We start from the raw sequence: 21506 nt of genomic DNA, 5'->3' as shown, positions 1-21506 counted from the left end.
TATTCCCGGAAACAAAAATATAAACGCCGTATCTTAGACGGTATTTACTTTGTTTTCCAGGCGTGCTTACGTGCAATACGTAACATTTAGGAAACTATAGATCAACCAAAATATTATGTTTTTGTGCGTCTGCGGTTGCTTTTGAAAGCAGCCTCGATCGGTGTTGTTGTTGATTAACGCGTCGTGTTTGAGCGAAAGGCTGCTTACGCGTTGCTCCATTATGGATTAGATTCGGAATACAATGTTCGTGACATCGGGGATAATGTTTTTCTAATTTCATAATCAATGTGTTAATAACAAATTCTAAATCATGCTTGTTTCGGTTTCATTAATTAAAATGCTTTGGTTTTGTGACAGTTTTTAGGTTGCATATTCGAGATTAAACGAGTTAAAAACTCAGCAGTTAATAATTAATGAATTATGTTGGCGGGACATGGCTTGAGCTAATTTCAGTCCACAAACTCCGCTAAAAATTAATGTTTCACTCGAACGAAACATCCCCGATGACGTCCGAGATATCGTCGGTGTGAAAACAAATGAAACATAGTCGAGGGTGGTGAAATAAAAAATTCGGTGACTCTCGAACTGAAGTAGGAACAACGGTGAACGTTTTCCGAAATTATGGACTCGGCGCTGGTATCGGGAATTAGAGGTGTATTTCCAAAGTTTCGTCCGTCTCGTTCGCAGCTCGCTTGCATATGAAACGCACGGAACGAATTTCGCGTCCGTATAAACCGTACTCGGCTGGAGTGCAATTTGTTTTTTTTGTTCCTTCCCTTCTCTCTTCTCGTTTTTTTTTTTTGGAAAATTCCGTGAAATGAGTGAGAGCGAGTGGGTGAAAACTTCGCGATCAATAAAATCGCAGAAACTTTGCATCGCTCGCGCTAACTTTCTGCGGTGGGTGGTAGCGAGGAATGGGGGAGGAAAAGGGGAAGGGAAGTCAGCTTTTACGTTCCGTTTCGTTTCTCATCCAAACCAAAGATTTGACAGCGTTGCCTCGCGATGCGAAACAGCAAAAGGCGAACCACTGACGAAGTGCCGACCGGAGAAAACTCGCGGTCTTTCCAACTTCATCATTTACTTCAGTTCCTGCTGGCATATACAGATATATGCTTCCATACTTGAATACTGGCAGTTGCATCCCTTGCAAGGTTGCATCTTATCTTCATCCTTTTGTCTTCACAACTGAATTTTGTACTTCTATTGCCAAAATTACAACGAGCCGAATTTTAAACGCGTCAAAATTACAATGCACCGAATTTGCAACGCATCAAAGTTGCAAAGCGGTACATTTAATTAATAAATTAATTTAATATACAATTGTATAAAGTATTTGTACTACTAATTTGTTTTAATGGCCAATCAAAAATAACCGCTTTGCAGCACAATATCCAGTGTCCAGGATTAATCAACGTTCTCTTGCATCTCGTGTCTGCTTCAGATATTGTCCTTGTTCGTAGACACTTGAGACTATTCTAAAATGAAATTTTTTTTCGACGCTGGTATTAAGCGCCGCTATTAAACTCTGTGTTCCGAGCGACTGTGATGAACATTCGGTCGGAAAAAAATTTTGGATACTCGTTGGACTTCCTCGTCTCGTTTCCGATTCATTCTAGAAGTTTCACTCCGAGCGAATGGGTTTGATTGAACTTTAATAGCTATTTCCGTATGCGGCGATAGTGCGCATGCTAGAAACAAAAAAAAAAAAGATGAAATGGAACAGTAAACACTTCGACGTATAACTTTGACGATATTCGGTTTTAGTTTGATATCGGCGAATTGCTGCATATTGTGAGTGTTTTATGGTCGAGCTTATGCTTGACGGTTCGTAAAAATGAATGACAGATTAAAAATGTGTATTGAGGCCTTTCAAAAATAGTATTTGGTCCAAAATACAGTATAAATTAAGCTCGAATAATTTTTAAATTGAACACACTAAATTTTATATAAAAATTGAGCGTACTTGCTTCGCAGTTGCATTTTAATTACGATGGGACTTTGAAGCTCCAAGGGTCGGGATTAAATATAGAATTTTCAATTTCAAAATGAAATGCGAGTTTGATATTAATATAGATTTATCCATCGGTAACAGTTGCTTTTTACACGAGGACATTTCTTTTTCGATAATACGTAATCCGAGGAGGGAATTTCTTGTTGAATGAACGCGTTGATAAGATCGCGATGGATTAGAGCCACGGAGCGTGATGGAACATGGCCCGACATCGGATTTGGAATAATATCAAGGGAGCTGCGAATCGAATTTTAGCTGTCCTCAAGTAATACAGTTAGGATAGAGAGGAGGAGGCCGGTCGAATACGCGGAAGAACCAGTGTCCGGCAGGGATGACAAATTGTACTTTAAAGCGCTCGGTGAAAGCTGTTCCGACGCACAGCCGGAACACACCGGATCCGAAAGCTCTGTTATGGATGACAAATCGTCGTAGCAGGTGTTTGGACGAGGTGCGATCTTCCTCGGAACTTATCTACGTGCCCTGGTTGTTTGAAACGAGCTTGAGGTTCTTGACGTCTGAAAGAAATGCCTCCCGTATATCTCTTCACTAATAGAAAACGTGTCAGTTGAAGCGTATTTGTAATCGCGGCTACCTTCCGAATTTCAAAACCCACGTATCTACTTGAGGCAGCAATATATTTAGCTCGAATTACTCTAACTGAAATTCTTATCAGATCTTCTAGTATATTCGCTGGATTGTGCAGGCCAAATTACTATTTTTGCAAAATTCCACAAATTAGCTTTATTGCAGAAAGGCTTGAACATTTGGCTGAAATATCACTTGCACGTTAAATTAGGGACTACGACAAGTACTTCGGAATTTTTTCAGATTTTTCGATAGCCTAAAACAACAAGAAATTAAGTCTGAGATTGAAAGACTTTCATAGATTCATTGTTTATGAATTAATTTCATAAGTCTACGTAATCCTTGTCTACCTACCAGCTCCACTAACTAATTGTAGAACAATGTAGGAACAATTTAAATCCACCGTAAGTCGTGTGTTACAAGTGAAAACAACGAATAGAACGTAGCCACAGTGTTCCGTGAAAAAATGTGTTCTACAATCTAGGCGTAGCGCAACTAATTGCAGGACCGCTGGCATAATTTGTTCATCGATCAAGAACGGCGCGGCGTAGAGGCTACGGTAGAAGGTAATCCTGTGGGAGGAGGTTGTGGTGCCTCGCATGTAACACGGCCGAAATCCAGGCTCGTTGCGGTCTTATCTTCTTTCTGCTCTCACCATCCACCTGCGAAATTTACTTACACGGGCCGAGTGACCTCGTCCCATTAATATTTTTCATGGACTCGGCTAACTATGTTCCGTGGGAAGCTGGCTGCTATTATGCTCAATCTCTTATCGTTAGTGGCCGGGCTATATATCCTCGGGAACCGCTTCCTTTTCCCATTGCTTTCGCTGGCCAGGTTCGAATCGGACATTACCTACCTACGTGTGCACCGAAAATATGGACGCGGATTCGAGAGAGGAGGCTGCTGCGCATTTCTGCCCCGTCCTTTTGCTCGGGAGATCGTCTATTCTCCTCGGACCCGAGTGAAAGGCCGCGGGCTAGTCGGCTCGTCAATAAACTTTTCTACGTTGGCCACGTTGAGCAGATAGAGGTTTACGGGCGCCTCGTCGGGCCGTTCGCGTTCCCCGGGCATGATCGATGATAAGTCGACGACGAAATTCGCTCCACCCCCGGCAGAGAGGCCTGTCGTCTCCGTCTTTTATTTTCGACGGTTTATCGATGGACGGAGCGTGCATGTCAAGGACATGATGATACATTCGGGGAGACAAAAAAATTGTCTTGCCAGCGGTCCATGCCAGACAGGCATCATCTACCGATCGAATACCGCCGGAATCACGGCGGATAAGAGTTTTTCACTCTGACAATATTATAGGCTCGACCGTAGCCTCTATTAAACCTTTCGGACACGGGATCCATCATAATGGCCGACAATTTCACTACGACATCCATCTTGTCCCTTGCAAAGTGGCCTGTACCGTTATTAATACATTAGAATGCCAAATACTACCGTCTGGGAAAACCGAACCCCCGGATTTGTATTCATTTATACATGACAGATATTTCCTTTATAGGAAAACCGGCGGAAAAGTCTGAGGCTCGGGAATTTTTCTTTTTGATGGGCTGCGTCATAAGTCGCCGTACTTTGCCATTAAGTGTTATATCGGATCTGTGGTATTTGTCGCGGTTGCTGGAAAATGTACGCGATGATCGATTTATTACAAAAATGAGCAGGTGCAATTTAAAACATTTAAAATAACAAGAAGTTGTTGGGAGAGAATAGTGGAAGAATTCTTAGTGAATAAGGTTGAATTGTTTCTATACGATCACTTTTTGAGGATCGTGAAACCGATAATCATTTAGAATAGTTAGCTCTTGCTCCCCATGGTTTTCTTGTTCGTTTCGAATTGGTAGTAGAAACGCATTGTTACAAAGTTGGTTTACGCGGTCAGGGAACCGATCGGCGATAAACTTTATAATTATTCCGTAGTAATTTCACGAGAAGTATGTCTTCGTGCGCGTTCAAAGGATTCCTCGGTGACCTAATATCCATCAGCCGGGTTTAAAGCGAGTTCTACCAATCCTAAACCCCGATCGCATGCACTAGGACCTTCAATTGATTTAGTCAGCACCGAGGGAGGAGGAAGGGTAATAACTCCGTTCGCTTCTATCTGACCTGGTAGAATTACTACCTGATCGTTAGCACGAACTGTTTTTACTACAATTTAAAAGATGTTCCATCGATTTAACAACGTTTCAGAAGTGGGACAAGTGCCTTTGCTATACTTCCGCGTTCTATTCCAGAACTAGCCTCATTTGGTCGTGCAATAAATCGTCTACTCAAAAATTATATTTACGAGAACGATCAGAATCGTTATTGAATCGCGCATAGGTAGTCTTTCTTGTAATTGAACCGTTGCGATCAATCTTTTGTAAAATGAACTCGACTCACGAGCGTCGCAAAATACAACTACAGTTATGGATTTTATGCAGAGCGATCAATACGTAATCTATTCGGTTATTTGATTCCTGTCGTTATGAATTGGATCGTAAAAACAGATACTCGCATTTCTTTATTCATCCGATTAGCATTTTCATGCTAATCACCTCTCGGTGATCATTGAACTAGACGAAAAACATTGTTTTCTTGCGTTCCACAGTAGTTGTTAGAGTGTGAATTTTATTTTAAAGTCGCCGTAAAACTTCACTTTACGTTTCTAATCCGATTGGAGTAAAATAGCGTTTATCCCTTTGCCTTTAACTAAATATTACTAAATATGTACATATATGCATTATTCAATTTTATTAATAGGATTCCCAACGACAGTTTTACTTTAACAACGAGACCTTCTAGACTGAAAATCAAGTTTTTTTCATTAATATCTCAAAAATTGATAAAGACCCACAATTGAAATTTTATATTCAGGGATCTCGCCCACCTGCTCGCCCTTCCTAAAAATCTCAGCTGATAAATATGTGTGGGTCATACCACACTGCAGTCCAGGTAAATGCTACCGGTGGGACCAAGCCGCGTAATTATCTCGGATGTGGGTGCGAACTGTTTTAATCGAATAGGAGCGCGGTACAGTTTGCGAGCAAGTGATATTCTCGCAGAAAATGGGAATGTCAGCGCGTAAGGTATCGCAGCGGCGCAGCGGGATTTTCGGTTAACAATTCGCACGCGAAACCAATTATCGCCGTTGGGCGGGTCGCGCGTCTACATCCTCGCCTGGGATCGCGCGGGATCGAGCTCGTGTTCACCGAAATATCCGATATAATTATTCCCGATGATATGGGGAACGACGCTCCACGGTGAATGCAGTTTTCGACGAGAATCGTTCGGAGTCGGTGGCTGCTTAACGAGAAACGAGAAATCCCGGCCTCGGTATCGAAGACGCCTGGCAGCATCTTCAACCCCGGCAGTCAAACTTCGAATAAGCTATGCGTCATCCTGAGAGTTTCCCCAGAACCGGCACCCAACAATTAACCATCAACGGCAGCCAAGTTTTCCCATTATCCATTAACCTAATTAGACGAAATTTTGCAGTATTGGCTATTCGACGGCCGACTAACGCATCGCCGCGAAATATGGTCATTTACTGATTAGACAAGCGCGGCTAGGTACACCCACCCGTCGGTTTATTCAGTGACATTTATTTTCGGAGAACGTTGTCTCCGACAATAATTCGTACTCGATAATTGAACGCGATCGTATTATCAAGTAATTAACGTCGTATTATTGCAGCATCGCTTCACTTCTGTCAATAATTTCGTTTAATCCCGGAAACTCTTCCTCAGGTATCGTCCGAATTGTTTTCCGGTCTTGATTTTAAAGCGCACTCCGTTAATGATTTTGGTAAATGATTCTTTTTTAAAAAAACTACGGATTAAAGAACAAAGTTGGGCAAATTTACTTGTAATATTATTGTATTCACTGTAGCAACTTTCATTCAGATTTAGATTTGATTTCTTCGTTGAAATTGCAAGGACAGTCATAAGCAGCAATAAAATAAATACATACAAGGAAATTGTAAAATAATGAACAATCTCTAAGAAGTCTCTATGTAGAAAAAGGAAGAAAAAAGCTTCCTTCGACTTCCCACACGCAAAACGAGACATAGAAGCTATTTGAACACGTTGAAGAACTCGAAGTCGGTTCAAACCCACCGCTACCACTATCGAGTGGCGTCGAACTCGCAGCGTCGAAGTCATCGGTCAAGAAAGTAAGTAGGGAGGAATTTCGCTCAACAGGACAACAAGCAGGAGTTCCCTCAAATCGATTCTTTCGCCGACTGCTATACAGTCTACCGCAGACCAGTGAGCCGAAGAAAGCCGGCCCCGCCTCTCTCTTTCGCCAATTTTCCAAATAGAATTTTCCGAAGTCGAGATCACCTTGTCCGAATCAAATTTGGTACCACGTCGTCGAACACGTTTCTCTCTACGAAACAGTAATTCCTTCATTGGTTCATCGCGACCTATGTAAAACAGCTTGCATAATTTACGAGTTATTTGAGGATGATCATCTTTAAGTGCCTCATCTCGTATGTAGTCCCTACCATATTTGTCGGCTTTCGAAAAATGTGCGCGAGGTGGTGTCGTATTTCGCTAACGGCGAGTGTGTTCCACGTGCATATTAATTCGTGGCTTTTTCTTTAAACGTCGCATAATGATCTCCGTCATTTTCTATGCGTTTGGTATAGACTAATGACTTGCTTCTATAAAAGCAGCAATTTTATTCAGCTATTCAATTTTTTAAGCTATGAAGTGGTCATACTAAAAATTTTACACGTATATAAAATTTTGTTCGTTATAATTCACGTATACACAAAATATCAGAGCCACCCACAATCACGAAAAAATTTCGTGATCCATAAATCGTGTAAAATAGACGACACCGAGGGGGCTAATTAAATTAGAATTACACTTGAGTAGCAGCGAGAGTATATTAATTTGTACACGTAATGCGACACGCGCGAAACGCGTGACGGCTCGCGGATAAATGTGATTGATATTGTATAGCAATAGCAATACAATGGCGGTGTTCCGGTTATAGCGTAGATAGGCTAGGTGAACTTGAATGAATATGAATGGCCGCCTACGCCGAGGTGCTTACATCCCGAGCACGGCGGACGCTATATCGTTATCCGAGAGACGGGGTACATTCAAAAGTGCTTCCGGAATGACTGTTTCGCCGACTTCTTAATTAACAACTTCCGAAAAGCGATGAAAACTCCGCCGCCGCCGTCGTCACTGTCGTCAGGGGTAAGACCTGAACGAAGGAACGAACGATGGCAAGAACGTTCTCTCTCTTCCCCCAGAATCCCTAGCTGTGGATAGAGCTAATTAAATCCTAGCACCGACCTTTACTTGTACTCGCAACCAAAGCGAACGTGTCGAAAGCTCGAGGAGGCGTTCACACTTAAACGCAATTTGCATTTCATTAATTCGCCACGATCCCGGAGATTTTGCTCGTCTGTCTTGCCAGACCCGGCCCGTCCCTCGCAGCTACGTTTCAGTTTTCCGCTTCCTGTTCGCTGATCCCCGGGTCCTGATGTCTTCATCAGGGATCGCCGGTCGCCGATGTTTGCCCGAAGAGAGAACCCGGCGAAACGCGCAGCTGATATATCCGACGGAGCTTGACCGTGCCATTATTAGAATTTTAGAGGCCGTCGGTAACCCGGCTCATTAACGCCCACTACCCTTCAGCTAGAATCTCTCTTCTATCTCTTCGCGACTCAGAACAATTTTTCCTTCTCTTTATAGCAATTTTTTAATGTCTTTCAGTATTGATACATCACACGGGACACTGCCCAATTGGCAATCACCGATTTTGATTAAACGAAATCAATTGAAATTCCTGATTGAATTGAGCTGAACTAGAATTGACTTTATTACGTTTGTTGGGGTTGTGTACACGTGTTATAACTGACCAGTAAGTAGATGCAACCATAAAAGAATTTTGGTAACAGTAAATATTCGATCTAAGAAACGGAACCTGCACGATCTAAGAAAAAACTGTTTTTGAAAAAAGTCTAACAGATGTCAAATACCCAGATACATATACTCTAATTAATTTAGATTTTTAAGTAGCATGTAAAAATTTTGAAATTCCCTCAACGTTTCCCCTATTTATTTTGATCGTAAATGCATAGAATTTGCAGTCCATTGATCACAATTGAAAATCGACAGCTCCGAATGATAATACTCCCTTAAATAACTTCGGTATCGCAGAGATTCTAGCGGTCGATATTCGACACTCGAATAGTTAAAAGATTGCAATAGAAGTGTTTTCCATCTTCGTTCTCGGCGAGCGCTATAGCGGTATCGCTATCGCGGTGTTCGCACTGCGGTATTCATCGAGTTCCAAATTCAAAGTGACGTAAGTGCGATCAGCGGCGCGGGGACTGGCAGGGGGAAAAGGGTTCTCGGTTCGCGCTCCAATAACTTTTGGTCCCGGTAATCCTGAAATAGTGTGGTACTTGTGCCGAGAGAGGCATATATTAATAAGGACGAAGCAACGCGCACGTACCGCACACGTTCGTCTGTAGTAAAAAGAGATGGAGTTGAAGGGGTTAGAAAGGGGGCGGTTATGATTTTCTCGCCAGCTGCTCGCATCCCGATATGCACTGTATTAACGGTATAATATGCCACACCACGCTCGTACCCGCCCGCATCCAATGTACCCGAACCCCCTCTTACCGTCTCCTCTTTCCCTCGACCTTCCTAACGCCGCACCCTTATACACCTCCACCTTTCGCCCCGTTTCCATGTCGAAGCGTAGGCCACCGTTTCACCCGCCATCTTCTCCCGGTCTATGATGTAATTCACATCTTTCGACCGTCATGAAATATTTAAAGGTTCATTCTCCATTCTTTACGTACCAGTACACGGGCTGCGTCAAAAATTGACGTGCGTTCAAAGATAAGTAGAATCTCTCTGCAAGTAGCCAGACACTACCTCGGAGAGCTTCAACGCAGCATCCATCGTCGCGAATTGACTGCGCGATGGTAGAATATTTTCATGAGAAATTAAATCGACCTACAGTAATGCCGGGTATTATTTAATAATTATACACACCGGCTCGTGCTCGAAATCTTTATTTAACACGTTGACTACTATCTCAAAACCTCAAGACTAGAGCTTGTTCTACCGAAATTATTGTCTCCGAATTTCGAACTCTCAGTCATTATTTAATAACAGCCAGCATCGTAGTGGCCTTGGTCTGCGAATTCTAACAAACGGGTCCCGGTGTTTCCGAGTAGAATTATGATGCGGTGTTACCCCAGGTGGCGGAGCTCGGAAAAAAAGGATCGTTTGTGTCATGCTTTCGCTAGGATTCTCCTCGTTCCTTATTCTTCCGTCGCGTTTTCTTCTGGGATTAGCGAGAGCAGATGCACTGGCCAATCTCCTTGATCCCCCGGAACGAAGAGAGTAAGAAGGGGAACACCGGGTGGAGAAAAAGCAAGCGAAGAAAGAGGAAGGAAAGGTCTTGTTCATGGTACTGGCGAGGACGGAGGATGAGGGTTTTGCTTCTTGAATACGGCCTGCGTCGAAACGCCTTCCGGCTACGCGTATATATTGATTCGCCCCGGCGAAGTGCAAGCGTAAATATTCATGATACTATTTGAAGAATCGGTACCGGGACAGGTCTAGCATAGAAGAGTCCCCGGCCTGTTCTCGATCTGCGAAAGCCGGCACCAGGTCCTCCGGCCTCGAGAGCTAATTGCAATTTCAAATGTTACGAGCAGTAAATTCAACCGTCCCGCGAAAAACTCTCCCCACACGCAAAAACACCTTTCTAGTTTATAAGGTGTTTACACGTGGTAAAACATTTTTACTTCCGCGCATAAAATAAATGCGTGCACTCATTACAACTGTGCTGACACGCAGGAAAAGTGACGACCGTGTTTCGAAGTGGGAAAATATTACCGATGCCTCGGGTACTTCGTCCAGGAATCTGGATCAGTGATCAGTTAGATCGGTGATGTTCCGACTCAAGGTTTCTGTCAAATATAATTTTTCGGATATGTTCTTCTGGATTTACTCTTCTCTCTAAGGACGTATGCTTCTTTTACCTGCAGTTTAGTAGGACCCCATCAAATACCCTTTTCTATCTAATTACCGATATAGTGTTTCTGAATGTTTCCAGAATGGTATCAAACACGTTTTTCGAGATTCGGACCTCAAAGAGCAAAATCAAGTCAAAACCGTCTGTAGGAAAAAGTGTGGATCGCGTGTAACACTTCTAAGCACTCTTTCGAATGGCCAAGGCGTACTTTGGTCGGGGTTGTTAGCATACTCGGTCTGACAGAACAGGGCTTTGACACGTCGCGTCTCGACGCGCGATTTTCGCGCGTTTACGGTGAAATGGCGGGGCGGCGATTTGTGCGCTGTTCCTTGTGCGAGCGAGCTGCGTTCAAAGCCATTATCGTTGAAAAATACTTCGACAGCGAAGTCCGAACACTAACGATGACTCAGCACAATATACCGAACGGCGGGGTTTTTCATTGCTCTTTTCTGGTTCTTTTCCGCGGCCGTTCGCCGGTTTGAAACGCCGGAATCGACCACTTTTCTGGTTGTACGGTCGCACGCGTGTCCGTAGGCAAGGGATCCTCGTGTAAAGCACACTTTATATGGCGAGATCTGTCAGGATCTGCTGCCCCGCGAAAGAAAGGACGATCTGTTGCTCGCGCAGCTGATTTATCGGGGAAGAAGACACTGCAACGATTTTCTTTGATGCCACACTGCTGCTTGCTTCTACTGCTGCTGCTGCTCTTTCTCTTCTCTGCTTTCTTGTTGCCACGGTATCCGGTTGATTGCCGGTCGATCGATCGTCTCGAATTGAGAATATACTGTCCCGCCGGATAAAATACGCGGCCAGATGAAATGCAAGCTATAAAATTGTCAGCCCTCGGTTCCGCGCGCAGAGGTGACGGGGGCACCTGCTTGTATTAAAGTGTCCCGCTCGTTGTAATGTATGAAATGACTTCGTTGTCATGGGAAGGCAATTCTCTGCCTGTAAATAGATGACTTTCCAGGATACCTATCGACACGGGCAATTCCGTTCGCAGCCGTAAATACAGTTGTATGGTGAATAGGGGATGCACGGCTCAATCTCTGTCTCAAAGGGGCTACCGGCGATTTAATGTCCACGAGATTTCAGCTGCTTTAATTATTAATGAACGGAACCTGTTGTCCGACCATTCCCCTGCACGTTCCCGAGAACACGAAAAATGAAACGAACACGTATACTTGCTTCTGACAGATTTAACCGATCGTGATCGTGACAATTTTATTGTAGCGCGAACGTTATCTATTAATCCAGGATTTTCCCTTCGAGTTCGTCGATCCAGAATTTTATCCTTAAATTGCTTACATTCTATTGAGCTTTGATACACGTTACTAAAATAATATATGGAGGAAAAAACAGTATCATCTTTCGAATTCGTAAAAGTACAAAGAAGCTTTAGGAATGCATTCTCCTCGTCAGCCTATCAGCTCGCCGCGAACTTGATTATTCAAGAAGTTAATTAAACAACCAATCGGCCAGATGCGATACCAGGAAGATTATTCTATGCGTAATACTCTAGAATATAACTCACTACGCCATAGATATTTCCGGTACAAATACGTGTAATAAATAACATTCCCGGCTCAAGAATTATTCATTAAGCGGACCGCTCATTTCGCTGCTGCAAATAATTAGTTATCTACCTGGTTTTTATCACCTCGGATGTCAATATAAAGTGTATACCGGGGTCCAGTGTATTAATCAGTCTAGTAATAAAATCGCTTTTCTAGCTGGGTAGAACTGTGCCGGATCGCAATCTGTATTTATCATGGGTAGAATCAAGACCCTTTATCACGGTTCTACAAGCCGGGAATTGTATTTGCATATTGGCTACAACACCTAGTAGTTCTACGACTTTACGGAATTTATGTTTACGTCTCTATGAGTCGGGATAACATCGTTGTCTCGAATTAACATTCTGCGGGTTTCAATCAAAGTAGCAAAATATCATTATCGTACTTCCTTCTTGCAACAAGAAGCTGTTGTAAATTTCTGGGTGCTATGCTCATAATTATACTACTTATAATTTTATTCATTCGGAGTCTCGAAAAAATATTTTTTTTCTTAAATATGCAGTACTGACTACGAATTTTGCTAAATCTACAAAGCTAATATTGCAAAAATATTATTATTAATTAGGGTAGGTAACTTAACCCTTTGCAATACGAACAATTTTTATATCTTTTACGACTAAAATTATTTGAAAATATACAGTGTAAGGGGTTATTATTATACAATTGGCTACAACAACAAATTTAGTTTTACGTTCTCTCGCAGTATTCAACGAATTCTTCCATTTGTCGTCACTATTCCCTCATTAGGTTAATGCAATTAATCGATATACCATTATCCTCCCAGCTCCGTTCACTTGTTCTCAAATTAAGGAACTGGCTGGAATATCTCCCGGGGATCGCCTGAGAATTTTCCCATGTTCCGAGGACAAAAATCAAAATACAAATGCAGGAAATAGATTTTTAAATATACCCTGCACTTGCGTGCTTCCATACGAGAGGAGAAGCTCCTGTATTATTTCGTTCCACTGTCTGCGACATATTTGCATGCCGCCAGAATGCACGCATTCCAGTTATTAGCTTGAAATTACAAAGGTGGACAGCACAGGTGTTGAGGTGATCACGCCTCAAAAACCAGTCAAACGAGGCTGCGAGTCTTGTGGGAAGTCGCTTATAAATGGTCTTTCTTATAGTGCCCGCCGAAGGGAGAACCTGGTGAACAGTAACAAATGAACCTCGGGGACACTAGAAACACATGCATCATGTCGCGAAACGTATGTTGCGAACTGTGTATCCGAGACTGTTAATTTTTGTTGCAGTGGCTAGACATTCTATAAAAAAGAAACACAATCATTAATTTTCTCTATATAATTCTATGAAATGTGGAACATGCAGAAGAATAGAGACCCCTAAAGCTCATGATTATTTCTTAGGGAATGACCATTTATATTAATATTCCTGAATTATTTGGATCATCGTACTGTTTTAAATTTTATGTACACGTTTTTGTGACAGATGCATAAAATTTGCAGCGTTCTAATCACACAAAACTACTAAAGTATACAAATATTCGCATTGATTATGAAATGGCTTCTTAGATGGAAATTCCTAAATTTTTTTTATCTGTCCACTGTATTAAATCCCATTTACATATTTTTGTGATAAATGTTTTTGTAACTTACCGTCCATAAATGTGATAAGTATTTGTATTGCTTATGGCTTTTTATCTGTGCACTTTATGAAATGCCATCAGCAATCTAATCACGTGAAAATGAAAAAGGAAAGACGGAAATCGCATGGGATGCGCGCAGGGCTAATGTCGTCGATAGAACGAAAGTAGGATCGGTTCGCAGCTGGTAAGAGAACGAGTCGTTTTACCATCCAATTTCCATAACCTGAACCAACGATGCCTAGAGCGTGCAAAAATGAAATGTTAGATGCTGTTGCGCGCGGCCATAAATGCAAAGCGAGGGTCGAACGTTTGTGTGGCACATTCGCGATACGTTCAATCAAGGTAAAGTGACATCTTTCGCCGGTCCCGTCGCGTCGCGGTGTTCCTACAACCTCTCGGCCAGTTAATTAATATGCAGACGAATTTTATCGCACCGTAAAGTGTTTATGGGGTCTGATAATTAGGTTGTACAATGTCTTTCGCGTCGCGTTACGTCGGACGGTTCGGCTGTGAATCACATTTTTCCAATCGTTTACGGCCGATTTGCATACGCGTGCGAACTGTGCGTGCAGCTTATGCACCAGTCTATCTGCAGGCGATTCTGAATATTTAATCGTGCTGCACCATCGCCGGATCGGTGTTAAACGATATGCAACTGTAATAGCGAGATGTATTCAAGATTTCAGTGTGCTGTTTTTAACACACGTGCAATTAGTTATTTAAATATTATAAACATGGTTCTCGTGCATCAAATTGGGCTGGGGTTTGCGAGATTATATTTTCTGCAAACGTAGATTTTTCAATTCAATGTTGGACTGGTATTAGTTTTATAAAGATTGCAAGACTGAATTTATTTAGATTTCTCGAAATTTTTGTAATATGTTTGATTGAAGAAATTTAGAAATTCTCTTATGAAGGCGTGTCTGTAATTTTGATAATTATTGATATAAAAAACGTAAAACCGGTCGACTGACCGGTGGCATGGTTAGTATTAAAGATACTCGAACTACGATGTCTTCGTGGTTATTGCATTTCTAAGAGTGCCTATCGTGAATGCAATCTTCCCTCTTTAATTCAAGGCCTCGAACATGCAAAAATTCCATCCGGATCGCATTGAAATCGCGATTCTCGATTTTTGCCGGATTTTAAATGCGATGTAAAATTTATTAACACTTTTGGTACATTTAATGCTTGGTACTGGAGAATCCGGAATGAATTTATTTCTGCGTTGAATAAGTTACGTCGGGTTTGCTGGTGCGTAGTCGAGGTGTTAACGGTCAATAATTGTAATAGTAAAGAATGAGTTTTACGAGGCGCATAGTTTTAGACATTAGCTTAATTTAATATATCTCTTAGTTTATATGAAATAGGCGTTTATGCGTGCATTGAATTGATAACTGAATAGTAATCGTAAGGTGGCATTAAAAATTGCTTGACACGTTTAGAAGCAGTTAAACCGCGTCTCGCATGATTTACTGGAATTGTCAAGTATTTTACAGCGACGCGGTGCCGCGTGCTTCACATAATTCTAGGTCGCAAATCACCTTATATCAGGTTCGAAGCATCGGCCATAATTCAAGCGGTAACGCGAAGTGAAATTCGCGAAAAAACAAATGGTCTTAGGATCAATATTCACTGGAACTTTTTTCGCGTAGGGGGGGCCTTTTATGGCTGACGGAAGCGGGATTTCTTGCTTATCAGTTTATAGCGATAAAATAGGTTCTTGCTTACGGGAGTCTTTGAAATTTTAATTATTGAGACTGTCGCGCCGGTTAATGAAATCGCCCGGCAACGAAATATTCGTCGGTGGACGGCGACGGCAAGAACCGTAATCGAAGTTAATTTCCATGAACAGAAGCACGTTTCCCTATGATAATTGATGGACTCCGATCGGGGTGATGTAAAATATGTATTGGTTTTTCTGATGCAGGGAAATTAGCCGTTTGTCACGGTTAACGTTGACTTCCGACATTATAACACGAAACCCTACGGCGGCGGCATGTTCGGTGGCATTCATCTGCGAGAGGACCTAATGAATGGCAGCTAGAAGAAGTTAATTGGAGGATGTAGGAAACGCTCTCGCATCTCGCGACATTCGTTTAAACGGAAAATTACTTGATAATCCATTGATCCAACCATGTAATAGCCACTTACCTATCACAATAACCTACCGGCAAAAAGTATTCAATGTACGGTCAACGTGATTCCCGAAAAACTTGCATCAGTTTGTTGCGTGCGCGTGAAAAAGTAGAATGCTGCCGTCATGAAAATCACTCTCTTATCGGTCTATTGAAATCCCTTTATATTCTCTTATATAAGGTCTCCCATTAAGAAGTGTCATTTTAAATGATAAAAAACGCTGTTTTTTTACAATTTTACTAACCACTTGTCGAAGATTGACAATTTGCATGTCAACTATTTTTCCTCATTCTTTCATACAACACGGTGATTTGAACCGACTTTAAATTCTAGAAGGCTACTGATTAAGAGAGAATACGAAAGAAGAATAGTCTCCCCTCGACTACCCAGGATGATTTATACGTCTCAGCTAATGCATAAAATTTTATCTTATAGTTAGCAGTGATTTTATAAAATAACCGTGGACAATTGTGGTAGCACGACGGTCGCTGGATTATTAACGCCAATAAAACCGCTCGCCGCGCGAACGAAAGCTTTGATGAGACTTTAATTGGAGCCCTAATTGCGAGGACGGGTAAATGAAAGTAGAAACGTACGCGTTAAACCCTTTATATCTGATGACGACGTCTGGTCTATTCCCCAAGTGCCGCGAGGCAAGGCAGTCGTGCGTATTTCTGCGAGATACACGTTATCTGGATCATAAGTTGCGTGCATGTTAATTCTAACGCATGAATTATAACGCGCAGATCGCCTTCGGCTACGTGTAACACTTAATAACGTCTTTACCGAGTGGCATTCTGAAATTCCTTATTGGCTGTTCACCCGATAGACAGCAATGCACTTTCGTCCGATGAAAATATTTTTGCAAAAATGCTAAAACGATTGTCCAACTTGACAATTGTGCACATGCGACAATTGTCGGATGGGGGACTGATTGCATTACAAAAAAAATGAGTGACACGTCTGCAAAAAATGATTATATTTCAGTTAATCGATCACGCTGTTCCAAAAGTATTCGGGTAATTTGAAACTAGCAGCTGTATGTATGTACATGGTTTTCTCTATGGGATTATACAAAAGTTTTAGTCCGCCAAAGCGAAGTTCAGCTCTTTATTTGATCGATTCCCAATTCAGTAATATCACAATTATTATTCCTTATCTGTTTTAAATAGGTAAATTATGAAGTAAAAAAAAGACGGAACATGTTGGACCGCATAGGGTTAAATAATTTTTTAAACAAATAAATTGGTCTTGACATCTGCTGTTAATGGTTACGGTGGCAACAAGTGCATCTCCGAGAGCCAGCATGTAAATCTAGATGCACGGTTCATTTGCCGAGATGCAGTTGTATACGAGCCTGGCCAGCAGTTTGCGATCGAATACGTGAAGGAAGTATTCTTTGGTTTCCCGAGTAGGTTCGCGATATAGTCTAGACGAAATTAACGCAGGTGGTTGCACACCGTTGACCAGCCACGTGGAAGTGCACTGCTAGCATGATTTATGGAGTACTAATTAACGCGTGAGCCGTATCGAGATATAGCGGATCCAATGGCTTTGTGTGTATGTCGATGATGAACGGTTCGTTTACCATCCTGTGCATTGCCAAGGGAGTTTTCGAGTGGCTGTGCACCGTGATGGCATACGATATCGTAAGCTATTATTTCATACTTACTCCCGTCTCACTTTGTTCATTCCATAGGAAACATAGAAATTCCGTGGTCGGTGCGTGTGCACCGAATTAGAGACTGTGTTGGACTTCGCTGAGGTACATGCCGCGTTTAATAAAACGGTTTTGTAGATCAACTCGTCGCAAAACAGGATCAATTAGCTGCGTTGCATGGGCGTGCCGCGAACTTAATTGCTTCCAGTAAAAAAGATTCCTGAGTTCGATGCTCGAGGTGATGTTAAACCGAGTGGTCCGCGCTTTCCTTCATTAGGTTCGTGCAAAAATAATTGCGATTTTTGTTGCTGAATGCGACGGGCTGGCCAGCGCGAATCCTAACAGAAATAGTAGAACTACACAATCTAAGAGACAGCACGGACCCGAGGGTTTTTCTTATAGATCAAAACTTGACTGTACTTTCATGAAGTGCATCAAAGAGAAGTGCGAAACTTCATTTATCGCTTTCGTACTTTGAAGCTGAAGAACTTAAAATAAAGACGTACTAAACCCATTTGATTAAACAGCTTTAAAGAATCAATTCATCGGCGGAGGTAATTCGAGTAGCACCGAAAGAGACGGGAAAATGCAAAACAGATGCACACCGTCGAAAGAGACCGACAGGACGGTTTATAAAACTCGTATTCCAGCTTGAAAATCTGTTTTTCCGGTTGAAATCAAAGCGTTCGATAAAATCGCTTATAGCTCCTCGACGGCGACTTAAGGCGCATTCTCATTTAATCGCGGTGGTTCGAATAGAATAGGGGATCCACTGTCGCTGCAGTTTTAGATTGAATCTTTTTTCCCTGCGCGCGCGGTAATTTCACGAGAGAAGATCGACGCGGTAAATTAAAATAGCGCGAATTAATTGGAAAAGTTTGTTCGCCGAATCTGGGTCGTTCGTCAGGCCGTGTGTTCGCCCCGCTGTATTGCTCGTTCTGCTAAAGCTTGTGTGCAAACTTGAAAACTGTGCCACTTTTCGATGATAAACATGCGCACGGTGATTCCGGAAACTGAGAAACTGCATATTGCACTTGCATAGGTAGGCAGGCTTCGCCTTGAGCCATTCAACTTTTCTCTTGCCGCTATTCCGCATCTCTTCTTTCCAGACAGAAAAATGCGAACTGAATTCCTGAGTGCCCACCGGATAGCTAAATCCGTGTAAATTTCTGTCCAACGTTTCATATTATTAGGCTACCGACTAAGTTCCCGACCTACACATTTTCTTCAACATAAATATTTATTAAAATTATACTAGGTTGCACTCTACAGACTACGGATTTGCAATTTAAAACAGGAAAAAATTACGATAATTGACCCAATTGAAACGAACAAAATTTATTTTTTCATTCGAGTATCTACTTTTAGCGTATTTTCACTGCGCAATATATGAAAAAGCTCTTTTCAGTTTACCTCGAGAGGAAAGATTATGAAGATTAATGGACGCCGGGGAAGTTAGTTTGTCCGAAGTGTCCGGTGTACTGAAGGTGACGGGCTAACGAAACGTTTTATTTATTTAGAAATTAGCTCGCAAAGGGAAGAGCAATTTTTGACGTCCTTTCATGGCGCTTTCCACCAGGACGGCGTAAAAATTCTTGTTTCACCATTGTTGAAAGGTTTAAAGATGACAGGGAAAGTTGCTAACTTTGCTACAAACGCCTGTACAAATAGGCGAAAGATTGTAGCCATTACGCTTATAAATCATTATGAATGAACGATTGAACAAGACTGAAACTTCTACATACACCTAATGTAAACATCTCAGTACCGCTTTGACAAACTTGATTATATCAACTATGCAAGAAGTTGTGCAACAATTAATAAGTTTCTCAGTATCCTTCAGTCAATAGACACCCAATGCACTATGTTCGCTCCCTGAACCAGCGGAGATGTTAATAACACATTGTTCTGGCGATCAGATCAAAGGAGGTAGCGCAATTTATCCGACTGGGTCATCTTCGGCGTTGGTTCGCTCCCAAACACATCCTTGAGAATCCTCGAGGCATTCCAGACGCCATACTAAGTGTCCCGCAGAATACCAAGCTCCCCCATTAACGACGTCTAGTTCACTCTCAAAATCTGAAAAAGAACAAGCTCGCTTTCGAGCCTTTGACATCGGACGCGGTGAGGTTCGGTCGTTTGTCACCGGATGTCGCGGCACAAAGTCTTCCTGCTCGAAAGACAGACGGTATGAAAAACAACAATCTATATTCGGTCCCGGCCTCAAAGTAGGAACTCGAGAGGCACGGTTCCGATTGTGTAACGCCCGGTCCGCCAGGAAACTCTACGCGCTCGTAAATCGAGCAGATGCTTTTGTGTATCGAGTGACACGAGCTCGGTCGAATTCGCAGCTGCGAATCGTACACACACGACAAGCTCGTTATCACGCGTGTGGTCACCGGCCACGACACCAGAGGAACAGAGAGATGGTGAGAGATGAGAGAGCAGAGAGCGGAGAGGAAGAGGCTGTGTACTCGGCACAACAATTCCCCGGTGACTCCTACACGCTGGTTTGCACATCGCATTATCAACGACAGATATCAAAGCATTCGTAGAACGCGTGTCATAATGTGGGCCCGTACAAGCACGGCCAAAGGTTCGCCACCCGACCCTGCCCTGTTCAACCGAGAAGCATCCTTCTGCTTCCGACGAAATTCACGCAGCAAATTTGCTCAGGCAGTTCCACTTACACGGGCTCTGATATTGCGATCAAGGCGAGAGGACCACCCACATCCTTCTAGCCTCTATACGTCCAGGACGTGTTATCGATTCGCTTCGTAACGTATGTATGGAAACGGATGGACATCTTTTCCTGGCTAACGTCTACCGTGACTCAGCCCAACAACATATTTATGCAATCCCGGAACCTCCACTGCCCCTTTACTTCACATGTCGCCGTCAAATGCGGCCTCCGCATATGTTTATGGTACCACCCTGTAGTAGTTTGAAAGCAGGCTGTCATAACGTGTCCAATTTTTGGGTAGCTCGAACACCTAGAAGATTGATCAGGTTATTTAGGTGCTGGGAAACTGTAAACCCACCATTGTTTGAGTGCAGAATGATGGGAGAGTTGTTAATTTTTATTTTGAACGAATATATATAAAATTGTATCATAGTAAAGTGACATCTTCTTGCATAATTTTCTGGATATTGACATCAAGTATTTTACAGTTTCGTTTTGGAAGTCTCTTCAATAATGACTTCCTTATCTTATACTTGTGTCACTGTCATCGCAAACGCTTTAAAACCCACGCGACTTACTTCCATTTACAGCTAGTGCACTCAGTTTTCTAGGTCTGGGTCGTAGTTGGCTGGCAGAGCAATTTATCTTCGGTCGTCTTGAATATATCTTCCGTTTAGGTCCTAGGGAATTTGCAAGAAAATTGCAGGATGGGGTCGGCAGCCCCAGACAGGCCTCGTAAATTCGTGTAAAATTGCGTCTTCTATTGCGATTGAATTATTAACGATCCCCTAAAATCCATACATTTCTCAAAAGTGACGCAACTGTCAAGCATTAAACAGAAGTTGTTAAAAAACTCGAAAATCTATTTCACACGACAAATATTTCAACTCGTTTCGGAATCCTTGTCCCGAGGAATCGAGTGAATCGATACGAAATAACCATGGAGTTTACTGATCAAAATGTAAAATCGAGACCTCATTTATGCAATTCGGACAAATTGCAGGGCTACGGTTTTTCAGGTCGAATATACGGGGTGACTCTGAATAGCGTGACTCCCGGAATATCTTTCTTAACGAAAAATTATTATAATCTGTCATTTGCGTTTGAGACCTATTCGAAGATTATTTAAGATCCTTAAGATCCTATTAGAAGCGCGGCATTTTTAAACACCTAAAATGAAACATTGCAAAATGCCTGGAAAATTTCATAATCCAAATTCCTACTTCACAGATATT

At 42.3% G+C, this 21506-nt stretch overlaps 1 protein-coding gene across 4 annotated transcripts in view; it reads left to right on the top strand.

Moving 5' to 3' along the window:
• Positions 1 to 21506, top strand: part of Atg16 (Autophagy-related 16) — a 642505-nt gene that overhangs the window by 48349 nt on the left and 572650 nt on the right. The window lies entirely within an intron of this gene.

The sequence above is a fragment of the Lasioglossum baleicum genome, chromosome 7 (assembly GCF_051020765.1).
Source record: "Lasioglossum baleicum chromosome 7, iyLasBale1, whole genome shotgun sequence".
Taxonomy (NCBI): Eukaryota; Metazoa; Arthropoda; class Insecta; order Hymenoptera; family Halictidae; genus Lasioglossum; species Lasioglossum baleicum.
The sequence above is the reverse complement of the archived record's forward strand: the minus strand, read 5'-3'. Positions and strand labels throughout refer to the sequence as shown.